Genomic DNA, 17,453 nt, shown 5'->3' on the forward strand with positions numbered 1-17,453 from the left:
TCATGAAGGTTGGTAAGACAGTTTTTGAAAATACACTGACTAAAGGGCCCACCTCTGTGTCAACCCTCAGATTAAGGTCAGGTTAACCCTTACCCCCGGGCTCCGTCAATGCCATGGCTTTTGTGCTTTCTCCTTAAGTTGGAATTCTTGCTCCCATCTTTGCTTATCTTTCTTTCCACTCTAACCCACTATTTCTTCCCTCCCCCCAGTCAGCCTTTTCAGACTGTCGATAGGAAATTTTGAGATTAGTCATCCGCTTGTTTTTTTTGGTAAGCATTTACGAAGTGTCTACTCCATCACACAGGAGATACTGAGGAGAGTAAGCAAGAGTTACTTTTGTCCTTGGTGGGTTTCTGGACTGATGGATTTATAGCTACGTATTGGGGGGAAAAGCTAATAATTTTGTGAATGAACTCGGTGCACAAAGCCCAGTGTTAAAACACAGCATAATTGACTCTGACAGGCTGTTACCACACTGGTAAGCTGTTCTCTTGTGCCCAACTTACCCTTTAACAGTTTCATGTTGATGTGATTTTTGATTCAGGGAGTTTCTCCTTCTTGAAGTATAAAAGATAGTTTTCATGATTAACAACCTTTGGCTTATAGTCTGGATGATCTTTGGAAATTTGAACTAGAGTCATTTGTTGCGTGGCTGAGTGGCAGGGCAGGCGTTTGGAGGTTCAAGTTCCCAGCTTTCACATGAGTTAACACAGTCCAGGCTTTGGCACCCTGCCACTCTCTCTCCTCTGTGGACAGGTTTGTGAAATTTGATATTCTTATGTCTTTCCTGGAAAATCTTGCAAGGTTCAGCAGTGTTTCAATGGCTGACCCATTTCTGTTAAATTCCTGTTGTCAGACTTAAGTGCAAGGTTATCCTGGACCTGTTGCCAGAATGGAGTCAGTGTGTTTCATTGACTTTTTTGCACAACTACTAAACCAGTGTTTCAGTGACAACTTTTGCTTTGAATGCAGAAATGGGTCATTGCTCTTTGTGCTTATTATGCTGTCACTAATTCCCCTTAAAAGGTGAACCAACTTATCCAAGCATTTATTATATCAGCAAAGTTCATAAAAGTGGGATTTGGACAATGAATACTTGGGTTGACACCTGTAAGCAGAACTTTAGTGTGTATGTCTACCTAAAATATAGATTACTTCTTAGTGAGTTTGTGAGAGTAGAAGGGCTCTTAACATATTTTATTCATTCCCATGCTTCCAATCTTTGGAATCCATCTTTGCCCCTATCCTTGGTGAATAAACTGATTGAACAGCATCATTTCTTGGTTATTGTAGTATTGCCTGGCCAGAAATACACTGGACTTGGAAGTCAGACGTCCTAGATTGGAGCCCAGCATTTACTATTTGTGCTATTTAGCTTAAGTTCAAATTCCTATTTTGTAAAATGGTGATGATAAGTGATGTCAGGCCCCCACTCCACTTACCTTCCTCTCACAGTGTGGAGCAATTGAAAACATGAATTGGGAAGTGTCATGTAACTCAGGGCACAACCATAGGGCCTCCCCCTCTTGCCAAAGATGGGCAAGCTCAGTGAACTGCCAAAGGGTTCATGGAAGGCTCCCGTAGAGGTTAGTAATGGAGAGCTTCCCCTCTCTATGATCCTGAGCAGCAGCCTCTTGACTCCCCCCAGAGACACCCTGGACCATTATGCAGGGCAGCATTTTTCTTCAGTTAAGCTGAAAGTAATCTTAATGACTTCCAAGATACTTTACACTACTTGGTTCAAGTAATCGTTCAAATCAGTGCATATCAAGCTGTAGATATTTTTTAACTATGAAAAGGGTCTTACAACCAGCTTCCTGTTTACGGTAATTCAATTCAGTAAGTGAGAGCTTGTGCCTCTATCATGTGGTTGCTGTGCTTGCCCGGCCTCTACAGGCAGCTATTGTTTCTCCTCCTGGTGTCTGGAAGAGGAACAGAAGGGCAAGCCACCCAAATAGAGATGAATGGGAGGTCAAAACTTTTTAACTCCTTAGAATACTTGCTAGAATGTTTTTTTTGTGTGTGTGAATTTTGAAGTGTATAACTTAGCATATTTTTAATATATATTGAATCTTTTTGAAAAAGCATTAGAAATAAAAATAACTATAACCTCTTATTTATCTACAAACCTGAATAACAGAAATGGTATATTTTACCTCTTTGATCACTCTGGTGGTTTCACAAGATATGACATTGTTAGAAAAACTTAATCATGATTCTGAAAGCTTTCCCCCAAATGGTTCCTTTCTTCAGTGCTTACATCAAAAGAGTTGGGGGTTTTTTTTTTTGTTTGTTTGTTTGTTTTTAGGAAGTGCTTTTTTATCAGCAGTGTAAGTTTTTTTGGAAAGCTTTAGATGGGAATCAGAATACAGCCCTGCCTTCTCTATACTGTTAGGTTCTCAAGTTCCCTTAACTGTCCTGAGTTTCACTTGTGTTATATGTTAAAAGTGAGAAAAAAGTTTTTTTAAACGTTATCTTTGATTTTAAGTTGTGCTAATTCAAGTGTTTTTGTAACCATTTAGCTTTTAGAGGTAATGAAATGTTGATCAAGAGCTCTGTTCATAAAAGACCCATTCATAGTGACTTAGTTCGTAGAACCCATTTTCAGGCACAAATACTGATCATGACTTCCCATGACTTTCCCTACAGGGGTAAAATAAAATTGTGAAAAATGCTTGGAATTTAATTAGTAATTAGCTTATAAAGAACCATTTCCAAAAAGTCATCACTTCCCTAAGCTGTTATAACAGAGGACTTAGTGAGTTCAGAATTCTTTTTTTAAATATTTATTCATACAGAACTGGGGTACAAGTCAGAGGTGCCGGGGTGGTGAGGGGATTCACCAAAGACAGAGTGGAGAGCAGAACAGGCAAATCTATGAAGTACACTGCTGAGGGGAGCAGCGAGCGGGTCAGGAGAGGTCTGCTGCCACATGTGGTCACCTCCGGGGCGGGGAATCAAACTCATGCTGAAATGGCGTTAGCTTCTTAGTGCCATGCTTTAACCCGCTGTGCCACCAGGGAAGGTAGAGTTCAGAATTCTTAAATGTATTTATTTTTTTTGTAAAGTAAAAGCCAATGACTATTGTTTAGTGTCTCCAAGTTTGCTACTGAACACAGTGATTTCTTTTGATAGAGGAGCCTTTGTACCTTGTGTGACCTTTCGCCTTCAGGTACAGTTTAGATCAACACTGATAATGTTAATGTTAAACTAGTCATCTTCATGTAAGAGTAGGTATTTGTTACCGTTTTCATAGGCTTTTATTATCAATGTATCTTGATGGGTATGTTTGCAAGTTTGATTACAGATTGCTGGCATAGAAGGGGAGATTTCAAAGGGACATGTGATGTGACATGGTGAGGGTGGGATTTGGAATCCCTGGCTTTCTGATGTGAGGGGAGGTTCTTCATTTCTTTCAACATCAGTTTCTCATTTGTTGATGGACATGCTGTCTGTCTGGAAAGTTTATTTCCTATGTGATGGATAGTGTTGGTGTATCAGATTTGCAACAGATTATTTAACTGTGATATTTTATATTAAAATTTGTTTCATTTTTAAAATATCTCTAAGCCATACAGACCAGACATTTTGGGATTTCTTGGTTGGTGACTGTATTAGCAGGCTTACCGTTTTCTAAGGTTATCTGAAGACTTTGAGGACACTGAAAAGTATCCTTGATTTCTGAATAAACCAATCATTAAATAAATCATCCTTCTTGATTTGTTTATTTAATGTGTTAATTTTAATGACCAATTTTCCATTCTTTGACATTAACTATGTAGCTGAAAAGACTCACAATTTCATCTTTCATCTCTTAATTTGTTTCAGGATTATCTGAGCCTTTTTATGGTTGTTTATAAAGTGCCTTCAGGATACAAGTTGTATTTTCAACTTGGTTCCTTTGTGAGGGAAAGGGAAGGGGGAACAGCTGCATGTTTATAGGCTACACCTTCCCCACCAGTCTCTGAATTTTCCTAATTCATCAGAGGTTTGGACGGTATCCAGAGCCCCAGCACCCCAGGAACTGGTGGCAGTGTGCTAGTGCACGCTGAGTTGTGTGCAGCTTGGGGGCCAGATTTGGAGCGTCACAGATTTTAATGAGACATGAAATTGCATGGTAAGTGGTCTGTGTGTGTGTGTATGTGTGAGTTTTTAAAAAATCTAACCATTTGTTCGATTTGTTTCTCCAGGTGGCATTTCTCTGAAGTTGTTCACTGGGGTGCCTTCGTATTCTTGCGATAATATAGGTAAGTAAATGAAATCATATACCTTATTGTCAATGGTTCTCTAGAAACACTTTCTAGGTGCGTAGGAACTTTGTGAAAGGGATAGTGTTCTAAACTTTTGGACCCAGAATGGTAAACACTGAGGTTTTTCTTTGGCTAGAATAGCTGCTTGGACAAGCATACGTGAATGTGGTAAAGGACCCTGAGGGTGTCAAATGTAACGCTCCAGCTTCAGTAGTGACATGATTTGTTTTGTCTCTGCTCCTAATCAAGTTTTAGAGCTCTGGAATTACCATGGATGTAGTTAGCTTTGTCTTTCCTTTTGAACTTCTTGTACCAATACAGTTTGTTACCATTTCTCTCCAAAAAATGAAATAAAAATGCCCACTTTGAATTGCCCAGTTTTATTACTCAGTGATAGCTTAGGTAGAGGAATTGCCTAAATAAAAGTTGAAAAGAGTTGGCTAGGAGATGATTGATGACTAAATATACATATATAAATATGATTAAAAAATCTACTGGAAAATATTAGTAACAGTAGTGGGGATTGAGTAACATACATTATTCATTCAAAAAAATCAAGACATTTGAAAGTTAGTTATTCTAAATGATTTTGGGTCAGCTCTGCTTTTCACAAGAGGGAGAGAACTATTTTATCTGGTCCTTCAGGGCCTTGTTATGAACTTGATGATGTAGTTCAGGGAACCCAATACATGATAAGGATTTAGGCCTCTTTCGATTTGGACCATAACCAGAAGGGTTTTTCTCACATGGGGAATTCAGAATATTTTCATAAGACACCATCTCATTTATAGAAAGGTGATATTTTTAGCTTACAGATTCTATATAAGGAAAAATGGCTCTTACATCATCAGTTGAGCTATTGATTTCTTAGATGATATCAGATTTTTCTAACAGCGACTGCTTCTTTGGTTAGATTAGGAAGCCTGGTTTTTTTAATATTTTGATGGAAACTATAAATACCTATGAGTTATGAAATTATTTGAGCAAACTTCCCTCTTATGGGAAATCCATGACTGACCCAAGACAAGTGGGTGTCCTGAGAAGGCAAATCTTTGGCACCTTAGCAAACTGATCTTTTCCTATCTGTTACATATTTACTTAGTGGGGTGGGAGAAACTTTATTAGTAAGGATTAATATTAAGACATATATTGCTTTTCCTGCATGTTGAAAATAAGGGGTTTATTACCTGTGGTTTTCTGAACCAGGTGTTCATAAACTTGTTTGAAATTTGGCTAATGATATCATACTGCCATGTGTTGTTCAGAGCTGGATTTCAGATGTCTGTCAGCCAGGTGACACTGGGGTGGGTAGGGAGGCCTGTTTTTATTCATACAGTTCTATGAGGGAAAATATTTTCAACAGAGACAGGTCTGTGCTGGTGAGGAGCGTGTTTATTTCACTCTGAGGCATGGTCTGCTTGAGTAGAAACAGGTTCATGGCTATTTCCCCCGTTTTGTAAGGAGTTGCATGTGAACCCCCAAGTTAAGTGACTCCATATTTCCAATATATTCATGATGGTTTAGTCCCCCGTTGTGGGTTGTCACCCTGGATCATGGCCATGCTGGGCCTCTTTAATCCAGCTCTGGGGGAAAGTCAGTTCTATTCTGCTAGTGCCTTCAGGAGCTAAATTGTGTTCACCCTTGAAATCCCCTCTCTATGAAGATTTAACCAGACAGTTCACTGCTTTCTTGCTGTTTTTTGTTGTTTTCATTTTGTTTCTTCTTCATGCATTTGTCTCATACAAATACAATTAAACTTTACTAAGTTAGACAGATCAAAGAACAGTCATTTTGAATTAACAGCAACAGAGACACGTGAGCCAGTGTTCTGCTTTATGCAGTCGCTCACATTTTACCAACTTGCTGGAAGGTGGCTCTTTAGCAAAGAGTTTTGGTTGGGGAGAACTTGGTGATAAGGCAGCTCTGGACTGGTTGGGATGCCCAGCTATGAAACCCACTGGCCACGGAGCCTCAGGCCTCTGAACCTGATGGAACTCTGAACAGTGGAATGGAAGAGTGAACAGTGTATGTGATAACTAGTCAGTGACAAGGGTCCCTGCCTGGCCCCCGTCATCCAGTGTCCTTGAAAGAGCACCAGGCATGGACTGGAGTAGCTGCTTTGCCAGGTCCCTTCTATGCTTCACAGCAAAGTGACAGGTTACACCGCTCTGTTCTGCCCTGCCTACCTCGTGAGAATAGAGGAAAGCATTGAAAAAGCACGAATGTAGGATGTGTGGATTGGTACCAGGGGGCTTATGATGGACAAGCTTTTCAAAAAAATCTGCTCACACTTTCTGGACTGGAATCCCAGCTGTACACCTTATAATTAGGTGTATGACCTTGAACAAGTTATTAACACACTCCCTGGCTTTCACCTGTCTTGCCGAATTGTGAGAGTGAATGGCATACTGTGTGCAGTGTGGAACCCCCACAACCCACACCTAGTAAGTTTGGATGAGCTCATAAAGTCACCAGGTCTCAGGAAAGGGAGGCAGAGAATCTGACTTGAAAAAAACATCTATGGTTATACGTTGAGCTTCCTTTTATATCATGCTAGTTTAGACCAGAGAAGATCATCTCTTTTCCTGGATGAACTGAAAGAGTGCCCTGATGTTGATGTGGGAGCCCCTTATCAGAGAGGCAGGCAAGTTAGTCTGCTGGGTTCTCTTCTTGGGGGAGTATATCTTTCCCCATGTGAATTTTAGTAAGTTCACTCTAGAGCAAATGAGCAAAGTAAAAACTCTAGACCTGTATTATCTGCCACAGCAGCCCTCCCCACGTAAGCCTACTTAAGTCCTTGAAATATGACTGGTGTAACTGAGGACCAGAATTTTTAATTTTATTTCATTTTTGTAGATTTCAAATTTAAGATGTGGTTAATTCAATTACTGGAAAAAATTTTTAAGTATGTGTGTTAACAACTTGGGTGTTCATATCTACTTTCTCAACTGTAAATTTTATGAAGTACTTCTGATGAAAATTTGGTGCAATTCAAAAATTTTGAAAAAGTTGGATACACAGATTTTGCAATATTGTCATTTTCTAAAAGGCAAATATTTTTAATACTGATTATATATTGAAATTATATTTTTGGTTAAATATAAGTTTTGGATAATTTCTTGAAATAATCAAAATTGGGGATGTCGCCTCAAAGATGTGCTACTCGAACCCCAGGTAATGAAGCTCGAGCTCAATTTTATGTCATTACTGTTGTCTCTCCCCTTAGCTTCTGATAAACCCAAGCACTGTTTTTCAACTAAATATTTTGCTTCTGATGACTGTTGGCTTTGACAATTGAATGAGGGTCTCTGTTCCTGGGGTCACTTTTTGCTGTGCCCTAGAAGATAAGTTAGGAGCTGTTATCCAGGAGAAAAGAGCTTTTAATTACCTCTAGTGTAATTAACCCTCTTTTTTTAACACGGCACAAAAAATAGAGCTCTATTCCCACTGGAATAGTTGTTGGCTAGAAGCTTAGCTGTCACCAGCTTATATAGGAAGTGTGAGAAGATAAAACAAGCAGGGTTACCAGGTATTTTTGTTTCCCATTCTCTGAGTAACACCTCTAGAAGGCTCTTAAGTGGTAGGGAAGAGTCTTTATTCAGTATCACACAGGTTTAGCTTGGAGTTGGCTGTCACAGTGGTGACAGTGTTTCCCAGCCTCTCTAACTTTGTTCCTATGTACCTTTTCTTGTTAAAACTCTTCCATTGTAAGTGTTTCATCTGTGACTTCAGCATTCCTCTGTGTGATAAACATGGCAGATACACTTGCCGTCCTCACACTTTTCCAGATTGAATAAATGAGAGTTTACTTTCCGGCAAACTTTCCAAAGCTCTTTCAAGAATTAGGCAGCATTGATCTTTCTGTATTAAAGACAAAGCATTTTTAAAATTCATGGAAAAAAGCAAGGACACTATACCTTACATAAAGTTTAACTGCTATGACAGTCAAGTTTTTAATTTTGTATTACAGTGCAAAATTAATTTCCACTAGCAGCTTGGAAGCAGGTGATGGGGCATTTAATAAGAGAATATAACAGTCTTTTCCCTTTATTGAGACCAAATTGACCAAATACATGGTCTCTAAATAGGAAAGCGATAAAGCAGAAATACACCCTGGTTTTCAATATTCGCCAAAGACAAATCAAATAATCTTAGACATTTAGGATTCAAATGAGTACAGTTCATTGTTCTCTGCCGTTGTTACTTGCATATTGATAACTTCTTCTTTTTTTTTTTTTTCAAATTTAAAATTCTGATGAGACCTGTGCTGGTTCCAGAGGAGAGTGTTAAGGATTCTTCCCAACAGAGGCAACCCTATTTTCCTTGGCAGACTGTAGGCTGCCTGTGGGCTGGTCTGGGTCTTCTGTTACATCATTGGTGTTTGGTACAATATCTGGTGCAGAGTAGATGTGTGGTAAATATTGTGGGTGGAAAGTAAATGACGGTTAGACTGCAGAGCTGGGTCTGGAATATTCTCTGTAGAGAATTCTGTCTCAGTACCTGCAGGCTGTCCAGCAGTTATGTGCTTTGTAAGGGTTAGCAAATAAAAGTGTGACTGTAGCTTAAGTATAACTTTGAATGTGTAAAGGAGTTTGAGTATGAACACTTTACAGTTTGGGGTGCCATGAAGGTACTTTTTTTTAAGAGTTATTTATACAGGGGTACAGGCCATAGGTGCATGAATGAATGAAGCACAGCCTTGGAGGGAGAGCAGATGCCTGTGGGTTAGCTTTGGACAGCAGCAGAGACAGGTCGAAGGCATAGGGTGGGTTGGGGTTGCCCTAGCTAAGCTTAAAGTACAAAGAATGGATGGCAAGAGATATTTCATGTGGTGGCCTCTGTGCTTTTGAGAAGTAGCATATGTGGAGAGGAGGTGAAGCATGGGGCTTAAGAGGAACACATGCTTCCCTACATGCTACAGAACTCTTCCCCTGTGGATGCAGCCACATACCTACATCACATGGATGTTGGTCCTTTTTGATGGGTTATGCCACAGAGTTCTGCTTTTTTATCTGACAGGTCCACAAGGATGTTCTGGATCTCCTGTCAATATATGTATAGTTTGGTTGTGATCACATGCTGAAGTCTATGGAAAGTCTATGCACAAGTCCTCCAGCAGGCAGATTTAGTTCCAGTTGGTGTTCCTCTTGTTAGTCCATCTAGTCAAAGAAATGATTCCTATGGAGAAAACTTTCTTTAATGATCCACTTTTAAAATTGCTCCTTGAAAGGAAGTGAACTGATCTTAGTCGAGTGGCTACACACTGAGATGTTGTAGGAGTGTCATCTTCATTATCACTGTAAAATACAATTATGCTTTTGTACCAGATTGAATTGAGGTAAGCAGTAGCTGTGCATATTTTAATCTGGTGTTTTTTCAATTCCCATGTCAAGCCACAGCAATCCCTGCTTACCAAGAAGGAAGTCAGTCATGTGGCTCTAAACATCCCAGATTCTGTCCCCATAGACACCCTGTCTGTTCTTTGGAACGTTGTCCTGACTTCCTAAGAGAAACTGACTTCTCTTCAATATTTAATCTGAGTTAAATATTGATTTAACCTACATCCCTTTTGGTTTAATTCAATAACCAAAGTAAGATTTTTGTCCCTTTTTTCTCTTTGTGCACTCATACTGGAGTAATTACAAGTCATACTGTGGCCTGTCCTCCCAGACACAGTATCCCCCAGCCAACCATTCACCCACATCTTTGTTGGGCTGGGGGTTTGCCTCCCCCACTCCCGCCTTCCCCAACCTCAATACTTTGTGTTAACTATCTCAGAACAGCTTGTGAAAAGCTCTTATAGCTTATTTGCAAGCCTAGATGCACTTGGAAATGTACCTGATTTTCGTCCAAATTATTCTGTACACACAGCCAAGTTGTGTTAGGAAATGGACACTTCCTGTCATTAACTCAGATTAGGTCATCTCTTTCATGTAATGAAGGCAAATAGGGCTGAAAATCCACCGTAGAAATCTGGTGACTAATCTGAAAGAGCTAGTTCTCTTTGCTTCATCACCACATTTCACTGTTCTTGCTTCATTTGCAAACTGCTTCCCTGATTTATTTGATGTTCAATCCATTTTCTGCTAATATTCATGGAATGGCTGTGGATTGGAAAGACACAGCCCTGAGTGGTGGCCACTGCTTTCATGAACTCCTTACCATTATTCAAGTTAAAACTGGCCAATCCCCTGGCTATTTATACCCCATACCAGCTACACTTAAAGTCACCCCTTCTGAAAACCAAGACATTTATAAGAAAGTAGTTAAAGTCACTGGGGATGACCCCCAGGAGTGACATTTTTCTTTGTTGCTGAGAGAGTCTGCATTTTATGCTTGCATATTTATGTAATCTGCACATCTCAAAGATGGGATTTTTTTCATCTGCTCAACAGTCATACTTTAGTCTTCCCTACTACCCTTGAACATGGGTATAGTCTTGAAGACACACAAAAGCATGCTTATTTTTGTGACTGGATAGAGTTGCAAGAAGATATTTATATATACCCCACCTCCCAATTACCAAAAATAATCCTTGTTCATACAGAGAAGTATAAGCATGAAAGGGGAAAAATCAGGTCCTAGGGATCTCTCCTTTCAATCTTAAGTTATGATCTCTGTGTTCTGGTTTCACAAAATTTCACATGTACTCTGTATACAACTTTATATTCAGGTTACTTTTTTGTTTCCTACTGTAAATATTCCCCATGACATTAAGTCTTTTATTTATTTTTAAAGATTTATTTACTTATGCATATAAGAACTGAGGTACAAGATAGAGATGCAGGGTTGGAGAGGGGTAAGAGGATTCACCAGAGACAATGTGGGGAGCGAAATCAACTGAAATACACTGCTGAGGAAAGCAGCAGGTGGGTCAGGAGATGTCTGCCACGCCATGTGGGTCACCTCCCTGGTGGGGAATCAACCTTGTGCTGCAGTGGCTGTTGACTGCTTTATAGTGCTGTGCTTTAACCAGCTGTGCCACCAGGGAGGGCCTTTAAAAAACGAGTATTTTACTGGTTATTTTACCTTATCATATATATTTAAATAATTTTAACCTTTTACCTTTTTTTGACACTTGAGTGGTGTCTGAGTTTTTAAATTAATTAGATATAAACTTTGAATATTGATGGCTATCTGTTAAATTTTAAAGCTGGGCTCTCTCTGGCAATATGAGTGCTTGTTGTATACCCTCCTCAATAATGAGTTATCATTGGTTCCTTAGATCTCTGGAGGTGAGAGTTATGTCTCATCTTAATTTTTACTGTTTTTATTATGAATGAAAGGATTGTCTTTCATAAATCGTCATTTCTATTTTGTATTTGTAAATCACTTATGCCCTTCCTTTAAGGTAAAATTGTCATAATGACATTTGTGATCTTGTCCACATTTTCCTAGAAGGCTTATTGAAATGCACTGTCTTTTCAGTTATAGTTCATTAAATACAAAACTTTCTGTAACTGAGGGAAAGCCATAGAGAACTTATTTGCATGTTCTGGTGGGACTTGTTGGTTGTGACTGTCAGTTTCTGGAAAACCATCTCTACCCAGGGAGCACCTTGTCCTACCGTGGCTGTCCTTGCCTGCACCCCTTCATCACCTAGTGCTTCTTACCCTGCATTATACCCTGGCTCCCTCTGCCTGTCCAGGGCAGACACAGTTTAACTCCTGTAAGTGACATCATTATCATAAAAACAAATACAGTATGTTGGCTCATACTATAGTAATAAATCACTGACACTCTCCTTTCTGCCTTCCCACCCATGAAGTGATTATTAATACTTTTAATGCTTTCATGTTTTTTCTTGTCTGTCCCTTAATCACTATTTCCAGGTAGTCCTTCATTCAATTTTATCCCTCATCTCCTTACATCCTCCAAATTACCAGCCCACTCTATGACTGCAGCCGCCAACCAGCCACACCTCCCCAGAGCAAACTTCTCCTCTAAGCCACAGAGCTTTAGAGCCACCTGCTCATTAGAGATTTTACCCTGATGTGCCACTGGGATTTCTAATGCAGGATGCCCTCAAATAAACTAATTCTCCTCTGACTAGCTCTCTAACTTGTGTTCTTTCTCCTAGTATAAAGACTTTTGTGCCATTCACCAAGCCAGACAACCTGGAGGCAAATTAGAACCTCCTTCCCTTATTGTCTGCATCTCATGAGTTGTATGAAGTCCTGTCCGTTCCATTTCCTCCACATCCCTTCATCTGCATCTGTGTTCCCCTACCTCACTCCAGGCATGAATGAATTTATGTCTTCCTGATTAGATATATTCTTTAAAAAGGGATAAATTAGATTTGTCTAGATCCACATCAACATTTTGTAAGTCATAGTATTTTAATGGACTCTAAATTCTTTGTATGAAGTAAATCCTAAACCATTAACTTAACCTTTTATACAAATCTTTTGAATTCCTCATTTACTTTCTAGGTTTAAAGCAAAACACACCTTCAATAATTTCTAACGTATATTAATCAAATGAAATTCCACTTCCCCTATCCCCATTATTTTCTAGTTAAAGGGCCTTTGATCTGCAGGCTTGACAATTTTTCTTTGGTTCTTAATTATTTCCATATTGCAATCTGTATTGTTTTTGTAATATTGGAATTATCCTTTATTAACTAGCTTTTTAACTTTACCTCCTAGGGAACTCAGGCAAGAAATACAAATATTTTTGTAAGATGCTTTGAGGGAGTAAAATTAATATTTTGAAGAATGAAAATATGGTGAAGTGTCTCATAAGGATTGAAAGACTTTATTAAGATAGCAGAATATCTTTTCCCAGGGGTAAGCTTTTTTTAGGGCTTATTGGAAGTATGGTGCTGGGAAGAATAAAAGAAAATTTATGGAAGTTGGAAACAGCCAATGAAATCCAGTCTGACTTTAGAGCATATATAACACATTTATTCCCAGACAGCTCAGGTCACTTCCTGAATCTCCCAGGCTCTTTATGACTGTGACATGGAAAGTCTCTTCACAGATAACACCATGCCTGTATTTTATTTACTGTGACTATTTAACATCTGAATGTAAGGTGCCCTGTGGATCTGCCTTCCCTTATCAGTGTCAAGTTGCTTTAGTGTTGGCCCCTTTCTTAGATGGATTTAAGAACAGGTAGATTATTTGGAAGGTAACCCCCGAAAGCATTGTTAAGGGAATAGAGACATGGATTGAAGAGAAGTAACAAGATATTCTTGAGCAGCTTGCTGCTGTAGGCACCTCTGGCTCAATATTTGGTTACTTTTAGGAAACAATCTTTGGAATCATCCTATTTGCTAGGTCTTCTGCACCTCACAAATGTCAGTGATAGAGAGCCTGCTTCATGCTGCAGCCACAGGAGAACTTAGCAGGGGAAGTGCCAGGTGCTTGGGGCATGTGTGTATGGAAATTGGGAGTTGAGGGTATATATCTGGAGCACCAGACATATACTGAGTGCCCTGCTTAAGCGTTTTTGTTTTTGTTTTTAAGATTTTATTTATTTATGCATACAGAACTGGAGTGTAGGCCAGAGGTGTTGAGGCAGTGAGAGGATTCACCAGAGACAGTGGGGAGCAGGACAGGCAAATTAACTGAAATACACTGCTGAGGGGAGCAGTGGGTGGGTTAGGACAGGAGAGGTCTTCTGCCCTACGTGGGTCACCTCTGAGGCTGGGGATTGAACTCTCACTGAAGCAGCTGCTTGCAGTGCTGCACTTGAACCCATTGTGCCACCAGGGAGGGCTTTTGTTTAAGCATTTTACACATTGCAAGACAAGTGTACTTTCAGAAGATGCCTCAGTGGTCAGAAACAAAGCCCAGGCAGAGACTGCTAGTAGAATGAACTTGTTATATCAGTGGCTGATAGATGTTGGGGTGACTTTTTTTTTTTTCCTAAAGATTTATTTATTTCTGCATACAGAACTGGGATACAGGCCAGAGGTGCAGGGGCGGCGAGAGGCTTCACCAGAGACAGAGTGGGGAGCAGAACAGGCAGATCAACGAAGTACACTGCTGAGGGGAGCAGCGGGCGGGTCAGGAGAGGTCTGCCACACCATGTGGTCTCCTCCGGGGCAGGCGGGAATCGAACTCATGCAGAAGTGACTTTAGCTTCTCAGTGCAGTGCTTTAACCCGCTGCGCCACCCGGGAGGGCCCGGGGTGACTTTTTAAAAAATATTTAGTATTTGATACCCTTGATCCTGGAATGGTAAAGGGGAAATGTGGGAAGAATCTCTGAGAGTTGTCTAGATGTTTTTCTGAAAGTACACATTTCCCAGTAATAAACACTGATAAGGAATTATAGTAACAAATGGAAGAGCTACATCATCAGGGTCAGGGCTCCTTGTGCTAATCAGCCTGCAGAATTATAACTAAGTGTATGAGGAAATTATGGTATTTTTCCCTTGCACTCAAATCTGAAAGAAAACAAAAATCTGACGGAAATCTGTGAGCAGCCAAGTCTAATCATTCACCTTCATAACTTTGGGAAATTCCCAGGAAGGAAAGAAGGGGGGAAACCAGTGCTAATAGTGGACCTTAAAAAAGTCTTTGTCTGTTTTTCATATATACAAACACACACACATATAATATTTATATATAATCCAAATATATATAATATATATTTATTCTGTTATTCAAATGAAAATCTTGATATGACCTACCTTAACATGGGAAATACATCTGCTCCTTTAGAGCTGTGTCCTTGAAGAGCTCCCAGGCCATGGTGAAAGGACAAGCTGTCCTGTGATGAACAGTGGGGACAGGGGAAGGAGCAATTATTTCTGCCATTTGGGGAAGGCATCCCAGAACTGTGGCATCCAAGCTTCAAAATGGACTAGATTTCATTAAGAGATGAGGGAGGAGAGCAGCATAAGGCAGAGACAGGTGTTGGGCCTGATCATGCAGAGCATGGTGAGGAAGCAAGCAACGAGTGTTTGGTGTGACTGAAATGCAAGCAGAGTGATTCTGTAATGGCAGACAGGTGAAAGTCCCAAGGGCCTCGTCCTGCTTTTGCCATCTCTCCCACACCACTGCCAGAGGCAGTGTATCATGTTTGGTCCAACCATTTTTATTGGCTCTTGTGCAGTTTCCCACCGCACTTCCTGCCTTTGTAGAAACAACTTAGGTGCAAGATGATGGATGGAGCTTATGAATCCTGTGTGGGTCTCAGTATCCCACAGAGCAACCTTTGGATAGTGGAACCAGCATTTCACAGCAAGTGGCTGACTCGTGAACCTATATAGCTTGTGGTACCTTGTTGACGGGAAACTGACTACCTTCACACAGATGTATATTTTATGTAATATATATAAAATATAATATTTAGCTCTGTTTGCCATTTGTTTTCTCTCACTCCTCTAAGCAAAAGTGTTCTACATTTCTGGAAACATCTAACTATATTTAATAGTATATAGATTGGTTATGTTATTTATTTTTTTAAAGACTTATGCATACAGAACTGGGGTACAGGCCAGAGGTGCAGGGGCGGTGAGAAGATTCATCAGAGACAGAATAGGGAGCAGAACAGGCTGACTGGCAAAGTACACTGCTGAGGGGAGCAGTGGGCGGGTCAGGAGAGATCTGCTGTGCCATGTGGGTCACCTCCTGGGCCAGGGATCGAATGGTGCTGAGGTGGCTTTAACTTAGTGCTGTGCAAGGAGGGCCAGCAGGGAGGGCCCGATTATGTTATTTTTTCCTGAGGCTTTGGGCTGTGTCATGGGGCATCCCTGCTCTTAGAATCAGTATGTGGATTAAAGAAAGGAGCAAAACAATAATAAGTTGGCTTCATGGTCCTGCATATTATATTAAGCAGTTAAATTCCTTTGGTGTCAGCTTTATCTTTTGTTGTGGATAGAGTAACTACCTTGACAGAGAACTTAAGTCAGTGTTGAGGTTCTGGGGACATTTCTCAGGGTGAATTAGAAGCAGGAGTCAAAAATCCTTCCAGAAGCATCTCTAGTCGCTCCTAGAAAGATTAATCCAATTTTCATTTCATCAAATCTTGGACTGACCTCTTGCTTTTTAAATTAAAAATTGCTCATAGTTACCCAAGTGGCTTTGCTGTGGAAGTCCCCTGAACATTCACCTTGTTTGTTTCTTAGGCTGCTCAGTAGACTTACTACTCTGTCTCCCTTAGGAATTTCTGTTTCCTCTTTCATCATTCATGAATTTTTTTTCCCCCATGGAATTCCCCATTCCTCTGCAGAGTCACTTTTATTCTATCCTTTGAAATTGCTTTCAGGCTAATAAGATATGTTTTCTTGATGATTTCACAACATAAGGTCTTAAAAGTATTTATTCCAAAGAAATAAATGTCATGCCATCTTGAGTCTAGTAAATTGAACTCTTGACAGCTGATGACTTTGGGTGATTCATTGTCTTTAAGTCAGTGACTATAAGAATCATCAGTTCTATGGGGGCAAATATTTGCAAGCCATACAACTTACAAGGGACTAATATCAAAGATCTATAAAGAGCTTATACAACTCAACAGAATCCTAGCAGCCCAGTCAAAAGGTGGGCAGAAGAGCTAAAAAGATGCTTTTTCAAAGAAGAAATATAGTTGATCAGTAAGTATATAAAAAAAAATATTCAATATCACATCATCAGAGAAATGCAAATCAAAACCACAATGAGATATCACCTCACACTAGTGAGAATGGCCCACATTTAAAAAACTAGCAACAACAAATATTGGTGAGGATGTGGTTATACTGCCAGTGAGAATGTAAACTAGTTGAGCCACTGTGGAAAGCTGTATGGAAGTTCCTCAGAATACTAAAAATGGAGCTACCATATGATCCAGCAGTTCCACTCCTAGGCATCTACCCAGTGGTCACAAAAACACTGATTTGAAAGGAAACCTGCACTGCTGTGTTCATTGCAGCACCAGTTACAATAGTCAAGATAAAGAAACAACCTAAATGTCCCTAAACAGATGAAAGGGTCAGGAAGATATGTTATAGATAAACAATGAAATATTACTCAGCAATCAGAAAAGATAAACCTACCATTTGTGGCAACAATGAAGGAGATGGAAGGGATCATGCTAAGCAAAACAAGTCGGAGGGAAAAAGAAAATCATTGACTGGTTTTGCCTATTGATGAAATATAGGGAAACTAATCAAAGGGTCAGGAAAAAGACAAAACATGCAAACTGACCACAGATCTGAGGCATACAGTCAGGAGGAGTGAGGGAGAGGTGTTAAAACGGGAGGGGAGTGC

The 17,453-nt window shown here is 39.9% G+C and overlaps 1 protein-coding gene across 1 annotated transcript in view; it reads left to right on the forward strand.

The window, feature by feature from the left end:
* Positions 1 to 17,453, forward strand: part of LHFPL2 (lipoma HMGIC fusion partner-like 2) — a 133,769-nt gene that overhangs the window by 51,493 nt on the left and 64,823 nt on the right. The window contains exon 2 of the mRNA XM_012721943.1: positions 4,191 to 4,247. The gene's annotated coding sequence lies outside the window, so the exon portion shown is untranslated. The remainder of the gene's footprint in view (positions 1 to 4,190; positions 4,248 to 17,453) is intronic.

Source organism: Condylura cristata, unplaced genomic scaffold (assembly GCF_000260355.1).
Source record: "Condylura cristata isolate star-nosed mole 26May11 unplaced genomic scaffold, ConCri1.0 scaffold00007, whole genome shotgun sequence".
Classification (NCBI taxonomy): domain Eukaryota; kingdom Metazoa; phylum Chordata; class Mammalia; order Eulipotyphla; family Talpidae; genus Condylura; species Condylura cristata.